This window comes from Salvelinus sp. IW2-2015, linkage group LG18 (assembly GCF_002910315.2).
Source record: "Salvelinus sp. IW2-2015 linkage group LG18, ASM291031v2, whole genome shotgun sequence".
Lineage (NCBI taxonomy): Eukaryota > Metazoa > Chordata > Actinopteri > Salmoniformes > Salmonidae > Salvelinus > Salvelinus sp. IW2-2015.
Window position 1 is genome coordinate 66,305,100 of NC_036858.1, and position 5,674 is coordinate 66,310,773.

Sequence of the window (5,674 nt, forward strand, 5' to 3'; positions counted from 1 at the left end):
GTACTTGATAACGATGACTACTTTTCTGGACACTACTGGATGAAGGTCAGTACTGTAACGATGACTGCTGCTTACAGTTCTAATGAAGCACAGCAATCACGTTAACGGGGCTGGACAGGAACCGATACTCAAGGACCTTCTGATGCTCTCGTTCAGGTAACCCGGGGTCCCGGTGCCCGTTCAGGTAACCCGGGGTACCAGTGCTCGTTCAGGTAACACGGGGTCCCGGTGCTCGTTCAGGTAACCCGGGGTCCCATTTCAGGTAACCCGGGTCCCGGTGCCCGTTTCAGGTGTCCCGGTGCCCGTTCAGGTAACCCGGGGTCCCGGTGCTCGTTTCAGGTAACCCGGGGTCCCGGTGCCCGTTCAGGTAACCCGGGGTACCAGTGCTCGTTCAGGTAACACGGGTCCCGGTGCTCGTTCAGGTAACCGGGGTCCCATTTCAGGTAACCCGGGTCCCGGTGCCCGTTCAGGTGTCCCGGTGCCCGTTCAGGTAAACCCGGGGTCCCGGTGCTCGTTCAGGTAACCCGGGGTCCCGGTGCCCGGTTCAGGTACACGGGTCCCGGTGCCCGTTCAGGTAACCCGGGGTCCCGTTCAGGTAACCTAGGGTCCCGGTCCCGTTCAGGTAACCCGGGGTCCCGGTGCCCGTTCAGGTAACCCGGGGTCCCGTGCCCGTTCAGGTAACCCGGTGCCCGTTCAGGTAACCCGGGGTCCCGGTGCCGTTCAGGTAACCCGGTGCCCGTTCAGGTAACCCGGTGCCCGTTCAGGTAACCCGGTGCCCGTTCAGGTAACCCGGGTCCCGGTGCCCGTTCAGGTAAACAACAGGGTCCCGGTGCCCATTCAGGTAACACGGGGTTCCGGTGCCCGTTCAGGTAACCGGTGCCCGTTCAGGTAACCTGGGGTCCCGGTGCCCGTTCAGGTAACACGGGGTTCCGGTGCCCGTTCAGGTAACCCGGGGTTCCGGTGCCCGTTTCAGTACACGGGTCCGGTGCCCGTTCAGGTAACACGGGGGTCCCGGTTGCCCGTTCAGGTAACACGGGGGGGTCCCGGTGCCTGTTCAGGTAAACACGGGGTCCCGGTGCCCGTTCAGGTAACACGGGTCCCGGTGCCCGTTCAGGTAACACGGGTCCCGGGTGGCCTGCTTCAGGTAACACTGGTCCCGGTGCCCGTTCAGGTAACCCGGTGCCGTTTCAGGTAACACGGGGTCCCGGTGCCCGTTCAGGTAACCCGGTGCCCGTCAGGTAACACGGGGTCCCGGTGCCCGTTCAGGGAACACGGGGTCCGTGCCCGTTCAGGTAACCCGGTGCCCGTTCAGGTAACCTGGGGTCCCGGTGCCCGTTCAGGTAACATGGGGCTTCCGGTGCCCGTTCAGGTAACCGGGGTTCCGGTGCCCGTTCAGGTAACACGGGGTCCCGGTGCCCGTTCAGGTAACACGGGTCCCGTGCCCGTTCAGGTAACACGGGGTCCCGGTGCCGTTCAGGTAACACGGGGTCCCGTGCCCGTTCATGGTAAACACGGGGTCCGGTGCCCGTTCAGTAACACGGGTCCCGGTGCCCGTTCAGGTAACACGGGTCCCGGTGCCCGTTCAGGTAAACACGGGTCCCGGGCCCGTTCAGGTAACACGGGGTCCGGTGCCGTTCAGTAACACGGGTCCCGTGCCCGTTCAGGTAACACGGGGGTCCCGGTGCCCTTTCAGGTAACACGGGGCCCGGTGCGCCGTTCAGGTAACACGGGGTCCCGGTGCCCGTTCAGGTAACACGGTGCCCGTTCAGGTAACACGGGGTCCCGGTGCCCGTTTCAGGTAACACGGGGTCCCGGTGCCCGTTCAGGTAACACGGGGTCCCGGTGCCCGTTCAGGTAACCCGGTGCCCGTTCAGGTACACGGGGTCCCGGTGCCCGTTCAAGGTAACCCGGTGCCCGTTCAGGTAACACGGGCGGTCCCGTTCAGGTTAACACGGGGTCCCGGTGCCCGTTCAGGTACCCGGTGCCCGTCAGGTAACCTGGGTCCCGGTCTCGTAACGGGTTCCGGGCCCGTTCAGGTAACCGGGGTTCCGGTGCCCGTTCAGGTAACACGGTTTCCCGGTGCCCGTTCAGGTAACCACGGTCCGGTGCCCGTTCAGTAAACGACGGGTCCCGGTGCCCGTTCAGGTAACACGGGGTCCCGGTGCCCGTTCAGGTAACACGGGGTCCCGGTGCCCGTTCAGGTAACACGCGTGTCCCCGGTGCCCGTTCAGGTAACACGGGGTCCCGGTGCCGTTCAGATACCCCGGGTTCCCGTTCAGGTAACCTGGGTCCCGGTGCCCGTTCAAGGTAACCCGCGGTCCTGGTTAGTAAGCCGACCCGTTCAGGTACCGGGGTTCAGACCGGCTTGGCCCGTTCAGGTAACCCGGTGGCCCGTTCAGGTAACCCGGGGTCCCGGTGCCCGTTCAGGTAACCCGGTGCCCGTTCAGGTAACCCGGTGCCCGTTCAGTAACCCGGGGTCCCGGTGCCCGCTTCAGGTAACACAGGGTCCCGGTGCCATTCAGTGAGTACACGGTCGGTCCTTAGTCCGGTGCCCGTGTCAGGTAACGACCTCATCACTGCTCCCAGTGTGGAAAGAGTTTTAACCGGAAAGAATCCCTCAAAGAGCATGAAAGAATACACACAGTGGAGAAGAAAGAGAAGCTGTACCACTGCCCCCACTGTGTAAAGGGTTTTAACCAGTTAGGGGACCTGAAAGTGCATGAGAGAATACACACAGGTGATAAATCTTTCCAATGCTTCCAGTGTGGAAAGAGTTTCTTCGCATCAGGGTGCCTGAAAAGACATGAGAGAACACACACGGGGGAAAAACCTCATCACTGCTCCCAGTGTGGAAAGAGTTTTAACCGGAACGAACACCTGAAAGAGCATGAGAGAATACACACAGGGGAGAAGCCCTACCACTGCTTCCAATGTAAAAAGAGTTTTGCCTGGTTAGGACACATGAGAAGACATGAGAGAATACACACAGGAGATAAGGATAAAACATAGGACAGATAAAAGCTGTTGAACAGTGGGAAATAGGACAGRTATAGGCTGAACAGTAGGACATAGGACAGATATAGGCTGAACAGTGGGACATAGGACAGATAAAAGCTGTTGAACAGTGGGACATAGGACAGATGTAGACTGATGAAGGCCCAATACATGGTGGGACAGTAGTCCCCAGAGACTCTGTGTATTGACTTTCCAGTGTTTTCCCTACTGCATGTATTATAAAGGATTGTGTTTGTGGATGTGTTTTCTGGGTGCAGGTTTTGGTTTGTGCCCAGCTGATTCAGATAACCAACTCATCATCAAGCGTTTCTGAATGGGCTGTGTGGTGTTAGAGGACCTGGAATCACATGAGAGAATACAGAGGCTTTGTTCTCACTGTTGTCTTTGACTGAGAATGGTTCTGATTTTTCTCTTTTCCTTTAAGTTGTTGAAATCCCCTGCTGATTTTGTACGTTTGCCCACTGACAAAGAAATGATCAGTCTATAATTTTAATGGTAGGTTTATTTGAACAGTGAGAGACAGAATAACAAACAAAAAAATCCAGAAAAACACATGTCAAAAATGTTATAAATTGATTTGCATTTTAATGAGGGAAATAAGTATTTGACCCCCTCTCAATCAGAAAGATTTCTGGCTCCCAGGTGTCTTTTATACAGGTAACGAGCTGAGATTAGGAGCACACTCTTAAAGGGAGTGCTCCTAATCTCAGTTTGTAATCAATCAATCAGATTCCAAACTCTCCACCATGGCCAAGACCAAAGAGCTCTCCAAGGATGTCAGGGACAAGATTGTAGACTTACACAAGGCTGGAATGGGCTACAAGACCATCGCCAAGCAGCTTGGTGATGCAAATGGAATAGACAAAAGGGTGGAAATTATAGCAATTAGCAAGGACCACCCCAATAAAGATGGTTCTGCAGGTGGTGACCACAGACCACAATTCCTCAGTTCCTATGCCTTCCTGGCTGATGTTTGGTCACTTTGAATAGCTGGCTGTGCTTTCACTCTAAGTCGGCTAGAGTGGGTATTGTTTTTGTTTTTTAGCATGAGACGGAGGTCTACAACCCACACACAAAGTGGCTTCAGGTTAGTTTGCCAGGCTCATCCAGCGATTGGCACAATCCATGCCCGGCTGCTGTGGCAAGAAGTTGCCTTGCTTTGTTTGTTCTGTCAGCGTAGTGTCCACAGACCCCCCACAGAGCATGGAGGCAGCACCAGGAAGAACAGCCATACATCAGAACGTGCGGAGGGAGGCCGTAGGAGGGCAACAACCCAGCCAGACCGCTACCTCTGCCCTTTGTGTAAGGAGAAGCACTCCAGAAGAAAGCCCTGCAAAATGACCCTCCAAGCAGGCCACAAATGATGCATAGTTATGTTAAATTAAGATATTTTTGTATTTCATTTTTAATTAATGTGCATAAATGTCCAAAAACAGTGGATTTTTGTTGTTTTGTTGTTGTTTAATCCATTGTTGAATTCAGGTAGGGAGCAAAGGGGTACATACAAAAATGTGTGTACGATGTGGAAATAAGTCATGAGTATTGAATTATTTTCTAAAGTGACCGGGAATTGCACAATAAAGTCGTAGGGACGTATTTCCATTGGTCCCTACTGTGTAATTAACATAATACAATCATACAATTACATAATAGACACATTACAGATCAGACAGACCAAAAAAAGTAGTATACTGTTCACACATTGATTAGCCAGCTTTTGGACATGTCTTTTTAAAAGTCGGTTATGGATTGGTATGCTTACGGTGTGTGTGTATTAGGTTTGTGTTAGTGCTCTGCTATGTTGGGAGGACTTGTGTTATGTTGTGGGCTGTGTTATGTGTGGGCTGTGTTATGTTGGGGAGTTGTGTTATTTGTGGGCTGTGTTATGTTGTGGGCTGTGTTGTATGTTGTGGGCTGTGTTATGTGGAGGATGCTGTGTTATGTGTGGGCTGTGTTATGTTGTGGGCTGTTGTTATGTTGTGGCTGTTTATGTTGTGGTGTTGTGGCTGTGTTATGTTGTGGGCTGTGTTATGGTTGTGGCTGTGTATGTTGTGGGCTGTGTTATGTTGTGGGCTGTGTTATGTGGGGCATTGTGTTTATGTTGTGGGCGTGTGTTATGTGGAGGAGTTGTGTTATTGTTGTGGGCTGTTTATTGTTGTGGGCTGTGTTATGTGGAGAGTTGTGTTATGTGGGGCTGTGTTATGTTGTGGCTGTTTATGTGTGGCTGTGTTATGTGGGAGTGTGTTATGTGTTGTGGGCTGTGTTATGTTGTGGCGTTGTGTTATGTTGTGGGCTGTGTTATGTTGTGGGCTGTGTTATGTTGTGGGCTGTGTTATGTGGAGGAGCTGTGTTATGTTGTGGGCTGGTGTTATGTTGGGGGCTGTTTATGTTGTGGGCTGTGTATGTTGTGTGCTGTGTTATGTTGTGGCTGAGTTGTTATGTGGAGGAGCTGTGTTATGTTGTGGGCTGTGTTTAGTTGTGGCTGTGTTATGTTGTGGGCTGTGTTATGTGGAGGACTGTGTTATGTTTGGCTGTTATGTTGTGGGCTGTGTTATGTGGAGGAGTTGTGTTATGTTGTGGGCTGTGTTATGTGGAGGAGTTGTGTTATGTTGTGGCTGTGTTATGTGGAGAGTTGTGTTATGTTGTGGGCTGTGTTATG

General features: G+C 53.1%; 2 protein-coding genes across 2 annotated transcripts in view; both read left to right on the plus strand.

The window, feature by feature from the left end:
* LOC111977999 (zinc finger protein 135-like) overlaps nucleotides 1–3,856 on the plus strand; it is a 29,373-nt gene extending 25,517 nt beyond the window's left edge. Inside the window, exon 2 of the mRNA XM_024007759.2 lies at nucleotides 3,054–3,856. The gene's annotated coding sequence lies outside the window, so the exon portion shown is untranslated. The remainder of the gene's footprint in view (nucleotides 1–3,053) is intronic.
* Nucleotides 1–5,674, plus strand: part of LOC139029187 (gelsolin-related protein of 125 kDa-like) — a 36,855-nt gene that overhangs the window by 4,357 nt on the left and 26,824 nt on the right. The window lies entirely within an intron of this gene.